General features: G+C 42.0%; 1 pseudogene; it reads left to right on the forward strand.

The window, feature by feature from the left end:
• The first annotated feature begins 1,652 nt into the window (after positions 1-1,652).
• Positions 1,653-1,789, forward strand: LOC148359995 (U2 spliceosomal RNA; annotated as a pseudogene).
• Positions 1,790-14,317: the final 12,528 nt, after the last annotated feature.

Here is a 14,317-nt window from a genome sequence, read left to right on the forward strand (position 1 = left end):
ACAATGTTGACTATTTTTTTATTGCACTGATACGATCCCAAAACTGTATGTAACATCCTACATGCCCACATTTCTTGTGTAAATATTGTGTAAATTATAACCTTATCTTCTTTGTTCCTTTATATTGTGTATATTATAACTTTATCTTCTTTGTTCCTTTATCTTCTTTGTTTTCTTTTATCCTCACTGTCAAATGTGACACTGGAGTGCCACGCCCAATTTCGTTGTCACAATATGTTCAACCCATTTTGTAACAATGACAGTAAAGGTATATTCTATTCTATTCTAAATTGTCTATGCAAACATAAAACATGTCAATCTTTGCACAAGTAATTTTGCTATAGCCATTGTTTGCTAGCTCATTTTAGCCCAGAATATATTGTAAATAAAACCTTCAAAGAACCGCTCATCTATTTCGAAAACCTGCCCTCTTGGTATCCGGAATCAACGAACACAATGAGGAAATAAGCCATTCCTCAACAAAGCTTATTCATTTGTCATAGTCTTACTAACAGTTTATTCTGGTTGCTCCAATTAGCGCCCACAAAACAGGAGGGAGTTCTCTGATTGGTTTGTAGGTAAAGGCGCTTTTAAAGTGACATATTGTACCCATTCCATACATCTTGTACATGGAAGACATCAATAGAAAAAAAAAATCAGTGATACACCCAGGACACAGAAGTCGAACCGCAAAACAGCGAAGGAATACTGGATAATTCTAATCACCAGTGGCCAAAATTATAACTGCTCGAGATAACTACCGTAAATTCCGGACTATAAGCCACTACTTTTTTCCCAAATGTTCAGCCCTGCGGCTTATTCAGTGAAGCGGCCAATTTATGTAATTTTTCTAACTGCCACTAGCGGCACCTTAGTACAAAAGGTAAGATTCAGACCAGTGGAATAAGTGCGCCGAGGTAGACAGCATCCTCTTAGTTTGCGTGCGAATTGTCAGTCTGACAAAGGTTCTTTCCGATAATGAGGAAGTCGCTCTTGATGGCGGCAGTTATAAGGAGAAAGATGAGGACGGTTAACTGTGAATTTCACAATTGCGGTATGGCTTTTTTAAACTATTACGCATGATGCGCTGAGCGTGTTATTAGTAGCGCGTTGGTACCTTTCACACGCACGGTTTGGGATGAAAATTATATTATTATTATTATTATTAAAGCTTTGAAAACTCTCTTGGTGTACCGTCTTTCTTTGTATATATGTGTAACCATGTATAATATGTATTTGCAACTGTATATTTTTGTAATGTATTTATTTTAGAGACTTATCGTGATATGTTTTCTACGAGCGAATCAAAAAGAAGGGGCGGAGCAAACGCGGGCTGACGGGAAGTGGGGTGAAGCTGAGTTAAATCTGTTTGTTGTTGCAGCGGACAATAGTGGATACCGGTATATATTTTTCCCACCCTTAACTTTGGAAATATACATTTTTTTCATTGGATTACTTTCAACGGGACCCGGACTTTAAAAGTCTGCATTAAATTCTAATTACAGGTATCATTTTACGTTTCTGTTGCCGAATGTGGTGTTTTGATTGTATACTATATTTGTAGTTACTTACCTGGCAGGGGAGATACCATGATCCTAGGCTTTGTAAAGCCAGGCTTTGATGCTAGGTCCTTAGCTTGGCCTTTTAAGTCCTTAGCTTGGCCTTTTGTGTACTTTCTATGAAGTCACTATCTTTGATTTTTGCATTTCGGAGATGGAATATGAGCTTGCTCTGTCCACTCCACGCATCGGCCCGGTATTGCAGTACCTCCGGGAACGGTGCATTCGCAATGATCGCAGCAAGGCTTTAGGGCTAGGACCTTAGCTTGGCCTTTTGGCTGAGAGTAAGTGTCCCGGCTCCTAGGCTTTGTAGCGTATTATGAACTGACCGATAACGGATAATGGATAATGAATAACGAAGATAGATCAATAACCCTTAAAAACCCCAAAAAACCCCTACCATCATATAGACAAATTTGGGATAAGTTTTAGACTTTACTACATGTTTTAATGTGGACGCATGTGGCTTATGTACAGTCGCGGCTTGTGTAAAAACTAAAAATGCCCGTAAAATGTAGTGCGTGCGGCTTATAATCAGGTGCGCTCTATAGTCCGGATATTACGGTAAAATTGCTTGTTTACTTCAGTGCATGGAACCTGTGCAAAATTCCCAATTGAAATCAGTCTCTTTACCTGTATGTGTCCTTTGATCAAATATGTTTGTAGTATCCATGCATACCATATACTTTCGAGTCTTATTATCGCTATAAGCAGACAAATGAAAGTCATTGTACGATAAGTCAAAATTTAATCGCGACTGCAGCAACTCATCTTGATTATTTATATACCATTTCAAATGAATACAAATATATAGACATATGGGGGAGTTGATACTAAGCCAGATTTGTGTCTGAGCTCCCGTACAAGAGCTGCCGTACAAGAACTGCCGCATCTCCTGAGTAAACAAGGTTGTGGTTGTGAAGCCCTTTGATTTTGGCTTCTTTACAGGAGTGATTTGGTTGCACCAATCCCCAACGGAAGCCAACTCACACGATGGTTCTCCCGCAAAGAAATATGGCCTATTTCTTGCATCAAATGAGATCTCTCGGGGTTTATTTGTTAAATTGCAAAGGACGCGAGATAATTCATATCTTCATAATTAGTCATGCAAGGAATACATCATAGAACTCGATATGCCTTGTTACTAATAAAAAAAAGGACTATAGCGAAGATTATGTAAATTTGAAAGCCCTCCCTGGAGTTTTTAATTTATTATCCTTACCCTTATTTTGTGAATAAAACCAGGTTTGTGCTCAAATCGTCAAGCAAATTCAGATGCTTCGAAGGTGTATGTAGCTTCAAGACTCATTTGCACAATATTGGTCAGGTGAGACACAACCGTGTTTTTTTCTTTTTTAAAAGAGGCCTAGCCCCTGTGAAATATTCTTTTCTGCAAAGAACACCTAGCCGGATTATAACTTCCATCCTTCCATTATCTGAACCCCTCATCCTCACTAGGGTCACGGGGGTGCTGGAGCCCATCCCAGCTATCTTCGCGCAGTGGGCAGGGGACACCCTGAACTGGTTGCCAGCAAGTTGCAGGGCACATAGAGACACTCACACGCTCATTCACACCTAGGGACTATCCAAACCGGCCAATTAACCTATCATGCATGTTTTTGTAGTAGGAACCCTGAGTGCCTGGAGGAAACCAACGCAAGCACGAGGAGAAAATGCAAACTCCACACAGAAAGGCTGGTTGCCAGATTCGGACCAAGAACCCTCATAACTGTGCCCCTGACGCGCTGACCACTCATCTGCCGTGCTGCCCCAGGTCATAATGTTGATATAAATAAATAAAAATATGGGATTTAAATTTTCTTTTGAATTTTTAATTAATTAAACTGAAAATTCATCTGTATAATGGTATTCTTTATCTATGGGAAAAAGGGGGACAAAGAAAGAAAACTAAACATGTATGAACAATAGGCGGAGGAGCAGCTGTGTAGTTTGTGCGCAGCCCCACGATGCGAAGGTCCAGGGTTCAACACACGCTTCCGTGGCCTCCCTGTGCGGAGTTTGTATGTTCTCCCTGTGCCTGCGTGGGTATCATTCAGGGACTCCGGTTTCCTCCCACATTCCAAAAGCATACATGTTAGGTTAATTGGCCAGTCCAAATTGTCCCTAGGTGTGAATGAGCGAGCGAATTGTCTGTCCTTGTGTGCCCTGCTACTGGCCGGCAACCAGTTCAGGGTGTCCCCCTGCCCACAGCGGGGGAACCGCAAACCCTAGTGAGAATAAGCTACACACTGAAAAAAAACTTGTTTTGTAAAAATAAATACTTATTTTTTTCTTGTTCTCATGAAAAACATCTTAAAATCACTATTATTATTGGGTTTGGTTGTTATTTTTTTCAGGCATTTTCACCTATAGATTGATCTGTCTGATAGCTTGTAAATGACTGTGATCCTGGCAAAACTTGTTCTTGCCTGAGAGAGTACAGTGTCTTTCTGGGAAAGCTGCTTAGCCAGCAAAACAAAAAAAGAATGAACTTTTATTGGCAGGTTTCAGGAGGTAACTTACATAACTGCTTGTAAAATAAAGTGTCAATATTTAAAGTTGATCACGTCTAGGAGAGTGGAATATCTTTCTGGAAAAGTCAGCAAAAACAAATGTGCTGGGTGGACTTTTGTTTGGCATTTTTTCACACATAGGTCAACCCTTCTAACTGTCTACAGGACATTGTGTTGGAATTGAATGTTGTTCTGGCCTGAAAGAGGGGAATGTCTTTCTGGAAAAACTGAGTCAGCTAAACCAAAAGAGCTGAGTCTGTTTTACCTGACTGCCTGTGAAAGATGGTGATTACATCTAAATTGTATCCAAGTTTTTTTTGGGTGGACAGACAAACAGACATACAAACAAACAGACAAACAAAGAACCAACAGATACATGCTTGGATGCCAAACGAAAACAATCGATTTGCTTGCTGGAGATAAAAATAATTACAATGGGTAAAATAATCTGCAAGCTGCCATATCTAATAATTTTGTTAACTATTTTTCTCAATTTACTTAAATATTAAAATAGTGTAAAATAAGTTGGACAATGAAATGAAATGAAATCAAATGATCTGCATTCATATAGCGCTTTTCAAGTCAAGACTTCCCAAAGCGCTTTACAGTGTGCTTCATATTTCCCAATAGCGGCCGTGCAGACATGTAAAGGCGCTAACCTGCATATTGGGGGTATTAGGGGTTCAGTGTCTTACCCAAGGACACTTCGACATGTAACACGGAGGAGCCGGGATTTGAACTGAGATCCCTTGATCCCAAGACGAGCGCTGCTTTGGGCACATTTCTTTTTGTCAGTGAGGATTGCAGATCTGTTTTAAAATGATAAATTATAGATAGATAGATAGATACTTTATTCATCCCCGTAGGGAAATTCACACTTCCAGCAGTCTACCCCGTTGTTTATTAACAGATTAACATGATGCCCTAGGGGTGCTTGTAGCGGAGTGGATGACGTCACGCCAGTCCAAAAGTTCGACATCCCTGCGGCAGATGGAAATCTTTTCTTTGTGAAAATTCAGGGATACACCACCTCGTGTTAGCAAGTCCGCCTCCTCTCCGATTCCCCCCGGCTTTCGTGTCTCTGTATAGCAGCGTTGAAGCCGGATAGCTCCGGGTAGCTCCGGGTGGCTACACGTTAGCGTCCAGAATGCTAAACGTGAGCCACGTTTCCGCAAAACACAGCAACTGCGCTCCCTGTGCGCTTCAATGTTTTCCACCAGCACTCGGTAATCTTATTTGGTCGTGAGTTCGCATTTACCATGATTACGGATGTTACCGAAGACTTACAACGCCGCTAGCTGCTCTTCTTCCACGATAGGCCCCTTCATCACGCCGGCACGAGAATTCTTCAGGGCAAGGAGTTGATTCCTTGAATAAACGCATTTTTGTGCGCTAAAACCCATGTCCATAGGATAGAAGTAATCCATAGTGTAGTTGTCAAAACGGGAAGAAAAACACCTAAGATAGGAGCAGACAATAAAACAATAGGGCAGCTGCTGGAAAAGGCAGCCGCTTATTACTTGATACGTTAAAAATAAGCCTTCCAAATATGATTGTTTATTATTATATTTATTTAATTTTCCTGTGATAATGACATTAGTTAATAATTGCATTTTATTATTGACGTTTATAGCTGTCAATGGAAATGAATGAGAAAATGCCAATAATGTCTACGGCCGGTATAGGGATACTCATTCATCAATTTTAGAATTTTTTTTTACGTACCCCTTTAAGTTAAATCCCGATTGAGATCCGCTGATCTATCATGATAGTGGAACTGAGAGGAAAACGTGCAATGCAACTGAGTAAAAGAGAGTTCTTTGTACGTTTGCAACCTGCAGCGATATCAATACAAACATTGTACGAGTAGTCAAAGTCATTCTCCCGTTCGTGGTCAATGAAGCAGCTCAGAGAGCTGTATCAACATGTCAACACAGATTAGACTCTCACTTCTCTCTTAGCATGGACCTTCAAGGGAGAATCTCTCATGTCTTCACAGTGGAAGATGCCTTAACAGAGAATAGATCAAGCACAGTGAAAAAAAGAGGGATCTTCAAATACAGATAAGATACTAAAAAATGCAAAGAAACAGATGGCCAGAAAACCAACATCAATGTCATTTGCTTCCCACATGAAAAACAGTCCTGAGTTTATTTGTGATCAGTATTGGAAGAACGACGTTACATAGGAACCCAATCACTTATCTTGGGAACAAGTACTGTAACGTGTTATTAATGCAATTTTGTAACTCAACTTTTATTACAACATCGTGCGTTGCTCCGCTACTTAATACATACAGAATGAGACTGGTTCTACTTGGCTCATGATGTGACATATTGCCAGGGTTGGGTAGGGTTACTTTAACTTGATTACTTTCAATTACTTTTGGATTACTCCAATACCATATATGCTAATAAAAGACAAAAGACACTAAATATGAATAAAATTATGACTCACAACACGTGGAAAGCTTTCTCTCCTGGCTTTGATCTCTTTGATCTCCGGCAAAACTATCATAAAATGTGACAGAAACAAAATAAAAATAAATCCAAACAGCTTGCCGTTCCATGTATTCGGTTACTCCCCAAGCCTGCACAAAACTTAGTAATTTCATTCATATTTAGCTTCTTTTGTCTTTTATTAGCATATTTGGTATTGGAGTAATCCAAAAGTAATTGAAAGTAATCAAGTTAAAGTAACCCTACCCAACCCTGCATATTACTCTGAATCCACTAGCTTTGATCAAGAAGGGTGGGAGTATTTATAACGACCTACAAAGTACAACTGAATACATTCACAGTGATGAAGTTTCAAGCACCGAGTGTGAGAAGGCAGAATTTCTCCTAATGGAGAGATTCTCCCTACCGTATATACCCGCATCTAAGTTTCATCTAAACTGAAAATCAGGGGGTAGTTTATGTAGTATGTACATATTTGATTTTTTGTCCCCAGAAGCGAATTTTTGGCAGTGAACTGAATTTTGATATTTTTTGAAAACTATTAGAGTAATTAGAAATGGAGAAGAAAATCTTTGAGTGTTCTGAAGTCCAGGAACAAAAAAAGAAATGGAGTGTCTCAGCCAAGTATTCGTTTGTAAACTCAAGCTTGCACAAGCCAAGAAATAGGAACGTCTCATCTCTGCTAGAGGGTGGTGTACGCGTTTTTGTATATTTCTTTTATTATGTGGCTATTTTAAAGCAGTTTTAGGGGGTTGGCTTAAAGCGAGTATATATTAATTTGTAACTAGATAGTTACTTTCATGCGCTACTTTTGGGGGTCAGTAATTTATTAGGGGGTGTAACAGTATTACTTTTTTAAATAAAGTACTGGACTAAAATCCCAATTTGGCCAGCCATTTGAAAGTACGCCATCTAATTCGGTATGCTTTATATATGCCGGTAAATACGGTGGATAAAATTGGAAATGCACTCTTACAATTAAATGCTACTGCATATTCAGATTCAGATTCAGATTCAGATCTACTTTATTGTCATTCTAGTACACGTGTATACAGAACGAAATGTCGATGCATCTGACCCCCACAGTTTCCTTGAATGTACAGATATAAATAATGTTGTATTGTATTTTGGCTACGTATAGTATTTTACCATAGTGCCGATAGTGCAAGAAGAGTAGCTAACCAGATGCGCAAAATGGGCAGTCAGGTTAACAAGTCAGGTACACAGTAACATTAACACTGTAACAATAACGCTGTAATTACAATAGTGCAGAGAGCAATGTGCAAGGAGTGGCAAGCTATAAAAAAAACTGCCAGTAGTGCAAAAGTCAGATTAGCAGCCGTTTAGATTTAAGTTAACTATATGTTAGATTGACCATTTAACAGTCTAATGGCCAGGGGGACTAGACTATTGCGGAGCCTGGTGGTCCTGCACCGCACACTGCAGTACCTCTTCCCAGAGGCTAGCGGAGTGAACAGTCCATGATGGGGGTGAGAGGGGTCCCCGGTAATGTTTTTAGCATGGGATAGGCAGTGCTTCTGGCCAATGTCCTGAATGGAGGGAAGTGTAGTCCCGATTATTTTCTCTGCTGTCCTCGTTACCCTCCTCACACTACCCCAGTCGGTAGCGCTGCAGCCTCCACACCACACAGAGATACAGCTGGTCAGGATACTCTCTATGGTGCCCCTGTAGAATGTAATGAGGGAGGGTGGGGGCAGGTGGGCTCTCCTCATCCTCCGCAGGAAGTACAGGCGCTGCTGTGCCCTCTTAACCAGTGATGCAGTGTTTACGGACCAGGTGAGTTTGTTTGTAATGTGCACCCCTAGGAACTTGATACTGCTGACAACCTCCACAGCCTTGTTGTTGATGCAAAGTGGGGCATGGTTGGGCTGGTTTTTCCTAAAGTCGACAATGATCTCTTTAGTTTTGTCGACATTCAGGACCAGGCTGTTGTCCCTGCACCAGCCCACCAACTGCTCCACCTCCTCTCTGTAGGCCAGGTCGTTGTCATCCCTGATGAGGCCCACCACTGTTGTGTCGTCAGCATACTTCACGATGTGGTTTGTGGCGGACCTAGGGACGCAGTCGTGTGTCATCAAGGTGAACAGCAAGGGGCTTAGGACGCAGCCTTGGGGGGAGCCCGTGCTGAGGTAGATGACATCTGAACTGTTCTGACCTATCCGCACTGATTGGGGTCTGTCACAGAGGAAGTCCAGCAGCCAGTTCCGCAGGGGGTGTTGAAACCCAGGAGTCTCATTTTGTCCACCAGATGTTGTGGGATGATGGTGTTGAATGCTGAACTGAAGTCCAGGAACAGCATCCGCACATGGGTGTTCTTCTCCTCTAGATGTGTCAGGCTCAGGTGAAGCGCAGAGGAGATGGCATCCCTGGTGGAGCGGTTTGTCCTGTAGGCAAACGGAAAGGGGTCGAATGAGGAGGGGAGACTGGAGGTGATGTGCTCTTTAACCAGTCTCTCAAAGCACTTCATTATGATAGGAGTCAGTGCAACGGGCCGGTAATCGTTGAGTGATAAGATCTGGGGTTTCTTTGGCACTGGGATGATGTTGGCAAATTTGAAGCATGATGGTACTTTGGCTTGGTCTAGCGAGGTGTTGAAAATGTCTGTTAGTACACAAGCCAGCTGATCGGCGCACTCCCTAAGTACCCGCCCCGGAATGTTGTCCGGGCCTGGAGCCTTCCTTGTGTTGACCCTTCTCAGGGTCTTCCTTACGTCAGATGAGTCCAGGTGGAGTGCTCTTTCGCCCTGATTTGGAACCGCTTTCGCTGCAGGGGTGCCGTTTTGTGCCTCGAACCTTCCAAAGAATTTGTTGAGGTCATTCAGAAAGTCCATGCTAGTGTTCTGCACTGGGGCGGTGGTTGGCTTGTAACTGGTGATGGCCTGAATGCCTTTCCACATATCCCTGGTGTTGGTTGTGCTGAGGAAACGTTCCTGGATTTTTTGACTGTGCGTTCGCTTTGCTAGTCTGATAGCCCGGTTCAGGTTAGCCCTCGCTGATAACAGCGCCTCCTTGTCACCAGATCTAAAGGCAAGGTTCCGTACTTTTAGTTGTTTTCGTATTTCAGCAGTCATCCAGGGCTTCTGATTGGCACGGTGCATATAGTTTTGTTATTGCTGACGTCTTCTGCACATTTACTGATGTAGGCTGACACAGAAATGGCGTACTCATCTATATTTATTTTGTTGTTCTAAGTGGCAGCCGATTTAAACATGTCCCAATCAGTGCAATCAAAGCAGTCCTGTAGTGCCTCCATTGCCCCCTCAGACCACACCCTCACCTGCTTCACTGTAGGTTTTTCTCTGGTCAGCAGGGGCTTGTATGCTGGAATTAGCATAATAGAAAGGTGATCTGATGAGCCAAGATGGGGGCGGGGGGCTGCTTTATATGCACCTTTGATGTTTGTGTAGGCCAGGTCTAATGTGTTCCTACCTCTTGTAGCAAAGTTTACATGCTGATGGAAATGCGGGAGAACTGTTTTCATATTGGCCTGGTTAAAGTCCCCCGCCGCAATAAAAATGCACTCGGAGTAAGCATGCTGCAGTTCACTCACAGTTCGGTAGAGAACGTCCATTGCCTCCTTCGTATTAGCGCTGGGGGGCACGTACACGGCAGTAATGATGGTCGCGCTAAACTCCCTCGGTAGGTAGAAAGGTCTGCAGATCACCGTCAAAAGCTCAATGTCTCGTGAGCAGTGTTTCGATATTATCTTCGCATTTTTACACCAGTTGTTGTTGGTATAAATGCATAGACCGCCCCCCTTGCTTTTGCCGGTGAGTTCGCCGCTTCTATCAGCGCGGAAAGCAGTTAGCCCCACAATGCTAACAGCGTCATTCGGGATAGATGAGTTTAGCCATGTCTCCGTCAGAATTAAAGCACAACAGTTCGTCGATGTAAATTAACTGTTCTGCCATTGAGGAACATATAGAGTGGTCTTTCAGTGCCCTTTTGTGGTAAACATGTTGATTTTGTTGCTAAAAATAAAAAAAGGAGAAGCTTAGAACTTTGACGGCAGCTCAGTTGCCAACTTGTAAATCCTCGTTGCAAATCCTCTCTTGTCATTACTTTGGACAATAATTCTTCATAAGTATTAAATGTAATGTGAGAAATTAGATGATCTTTGTTTTTTGTAACGTTTTGTACAAAATTACGTATTCTTGTTTGAACTGTTGTTATATGATACTGTATATGGTAACTACTCTGACTTTGAGCAACATATAGAGTGGTCTCTGAGTGCCCTCTTGTGGTTTACATGTTGTTTGTTGCTAAATTAATTTTAATGGTGGAACCAGATGTCATAATGTTAATTTATGTTCTATGAAATAAATTACTTTAGTTTAAATGTTTTTAACTGTAGCTCTTAGTTTTTAATTCCATGTGCCTTATATTTGAAAATGATATCACAATACAATACACATAATACGGTGAGGCTTAATTGGGTAAAATCTGGTAACTTGTAAGTATTACTATCCTGCTCTTGCTCCTTTCTTGTTAGCTTTAGCAGATAGCGAACATGATTTCAGCCTTGTTTAAAAAAGATAATTTATTGTAAAAAGCTTAAGATCTTCTTATGTTGAGCTTGGAGCTTGCTGCTGTGGAAATTGCTTGTCTGCCATGTCTTTTATACTGTTTTCTGATATGTGAAAGACACGCCCTGAGCTGGCTACGGCAAGACTGAAGGGTCACAAATAAAATGCAGAACAAGCAAACCAAATATCCACGTAAATGACATCGTTTGGGCGGAACTGTAACTATGTTGCCCTTACGGCAATGGTTTTTCTGAATGAAATAAGTTAATTAATAACTGTTTTAGATAATTATTTGGTGTTTATTTGAGCTTCAAGTTGAAAAGTTTAGTGAAATAAAACTACTTCTGGGTTTCTCATGTCACGTCCGGTTCCGCCAGCTCTACTCAGACAATGGCTGACAGGACTATTGCATGTCTAGTCCATTCTCATCCATGTCAAAGTGGTGACAAGGCAATGCCGTAAGTTTCTAAAAGTGTTTATATGATGTAACAACTAGATCTTGTAATAGTTCAGACAGATGTACAGTCTATGTACTTTATTTATGCGAACTTATTGGGACAACATACTTAATGCCCTTCTTTGGTGGTTTAGCTCGGTGTCATATCGATGACGTGACAGTTACTAATTATTGATTTTATTTTCTTGTTTTTTTAGCCCGACACTGCTTGCTTCAGACATGAAAAACAGTCCAGTTTTAACTTGTGATCATTTTCTTATTTATTAAATCCTATTCGTGCACACAGATGGATCCAGAAATGCCCTGTGAGATTGGAACGATAGCTTGTCATGTGGTTATAAATAAGTGATGGCGCTGCGTGATGATGCCGAAGATCACAGGGCAACGTGAGAAGATGGTAACGGTGAGGAAGTGGATCAGGTAGATTGGCTCTCCTCCAGGCCACCTGTCACTCCTCTTCAACCCCTGGCGAAAAATCATCCAATTCCACCCGCACACTCATGGAAGGTCACGGTATGGGAGCTTGCTACTTTGAGGAGAGCCCGGAGAATCACTCTCACTTTGAGCGCCGTCTCATGGGAGCCTTGTTCCTCTCAATCATTTCTTGGAATTCGTGCGAGCACAGACGCTTAGCTCGCGATCGGCGTCTTGGGGAATTCGGTTTGATGTCCGGTGATTCGGGGGAGATATCTGGAGTTGCTGCGCTGTTTTTAGGAACAGTACTATAAATTCCCATAATGTAAAAATCTAGGCCCAAAATAGAGCATTTATACCAGAAATTTCATGGAAAGTTGGTAGGAATTGTGGATTTAGCGTTATATATGCTATGTTATAGGGGCAGCACGGCGGCGCAGTGGTTAGCGCGTGTGCGGCACAGTTCTAAGGTCTTGGGAACCTCCTGTGTGGGTTCAATACAGCTACCGGACTTCCTGTGCGGAGTTTGTATGTTCTCCCCGTGCTTGCGTGGGTTTCGTCCGGGCACTCCGGTTTCCTCCCACATTCTAAAGACATGCATTTCAGGTTAATTGGCCGGTCCAAATTGTCCCGAGGTGTGAATGAACGAGCGAGTTGTCTGTCTCTGTGTGCCCTGCGATTGGCTGGCAACCAGTTCAGGGTGTCCCCTGCCCACTGCCCGATGATTGCTGGGATGGGCTCCAGCACCCCCGCGACCCTACTGAGGATAAGCGGTGCAGCTAATGAGATGAGATGAGATGCTATGGTATAAATGACAGAGCCATCATCTGACTAGCAAACACAAGAGCCCAGGATATCACTCACCCACTACGTCAATACTTCATCCAACTACCCTCAGGGCACAGATACAGGACAATAAAATTCAGGAGGGCTCGCCTTCTGGAAAAGCCTAATACCCACTATCATCACCCTCAAAACAACTTGCCCAGCTGACCCATTCAAGCAATCTACCCTTATTGTACCTCTCTGTCACACTGTTTGTCATTTTCCTGATTCTGTAATGTAATTCCTATTGTTTCCCTGTGGTACAATTAATGCAAGTTAATTTCCCTAAACAGACCAATACAGTGGAACCTCGGTTTCCGAACGCCTCTCAGTTCGAACAAATCGGAGTCCGACCAAAAATTTCGAGAAATTCTTGCTTCGCTGTTCAGTCAAAAAATTGGAGTTCGAACGCCGGTAATGCGTGAATGCGTACGCTAGGGTGCGATGCTGAGCGGCGTACAGGTGTAGATCGCTCTTTTCGTGACCAACTGTTTATCGCGTGCGGACGTGCTTCGTTTTGCTTTCGCTTTTAATATAGGTGACGGAAGTGTTTTAGCCCCTAATTATGCCTCCGAAGAAAGTCAGTGCAAGCAGCAAAGTTGCTACAGGTGAAAAAAGAAAAATAGTGCGTACAACTATTGCATTTAAGAAACAAATAATAGCAAAATATGAAGGAGGTGTGCAAGTGTCTGATCTTGCCTACGCCTTCTGCTGACCACCACAAAGGTAAGAAATCCTATTCATAATTCTTTTCTTTATCCTTTTTTTTATTTTTACACGTTCATGTTAGCGTAATCTTTCGTACGGAAGATTACGATAACGCGAACGTACGATTAGCCTGGGTTAGCTTTATGTTAACGTTAAACATTCAAGGTAAACATTCAGGGTGTTGGAACGGAGCCCAATATTTAGGGTGTTGGAACAGAGCCCCCTTTCCAATGAACCGCTCACCACTTGTTGTAGCGACCCGGGTGCTAAATGACTTGTAAACAACCTGATCTTTTTATTTTTACACGTTCATGTTAGCGTAATCTTTCGTACGGAAGATTACGATAACGCGGATGTACGATTAGCCTGGGTTAGCTTCATGTTTACGTTAAACATTCAAGGTAAACATTCAGGGTGTTGGAACGGATTAAAACGATTTACATTATTTTTAATGGGAAAAAGATTTCGGTGATCGAACAAATCGGTTTTCGAACAGGGTTCTGGAACGGATTATGGTCGAGAACTGAGGTTCCACTGTACATAAAATAGTAGTTTTTAAGAAAAAAGCCCATCTGTTTTATGTGGGCAAGCAAAACCCAACTCAAAAGACCAGCGTGGGGAGGTGAGGATGGTTGAACTTGCCCAAGACACACCACAGAAAGGGAATCCCCAATGTCACTGGCGCAGTAGAAAAATTAAGGAAAGTTGAGAAGAATGACAAAATAGCACATTTGAATATTCTGGGTTTGTTAAAAATATAAGCTGTAAAAAATACAACAAAGTGTGCGCTATAACTTTTGATTTGAGCAATTTAGCGATGCTAGCCGCTAACTTTG

Source organism: Urocampus carinirostris, chromosome 9 (genome assembly GCF_059441175.1).
Source record: "Urocampus carinirostris isolate Australia breed hairy pipefish chromosome 9, RoL_Ucar_1.0, whole genome shotgun sequence".
NCBI lineage: Eukaryota > Metazoa > Chordata > Actinopteri > Syngnathiformes > Syngnathidae > Urocampus > Urocampus carinirostris.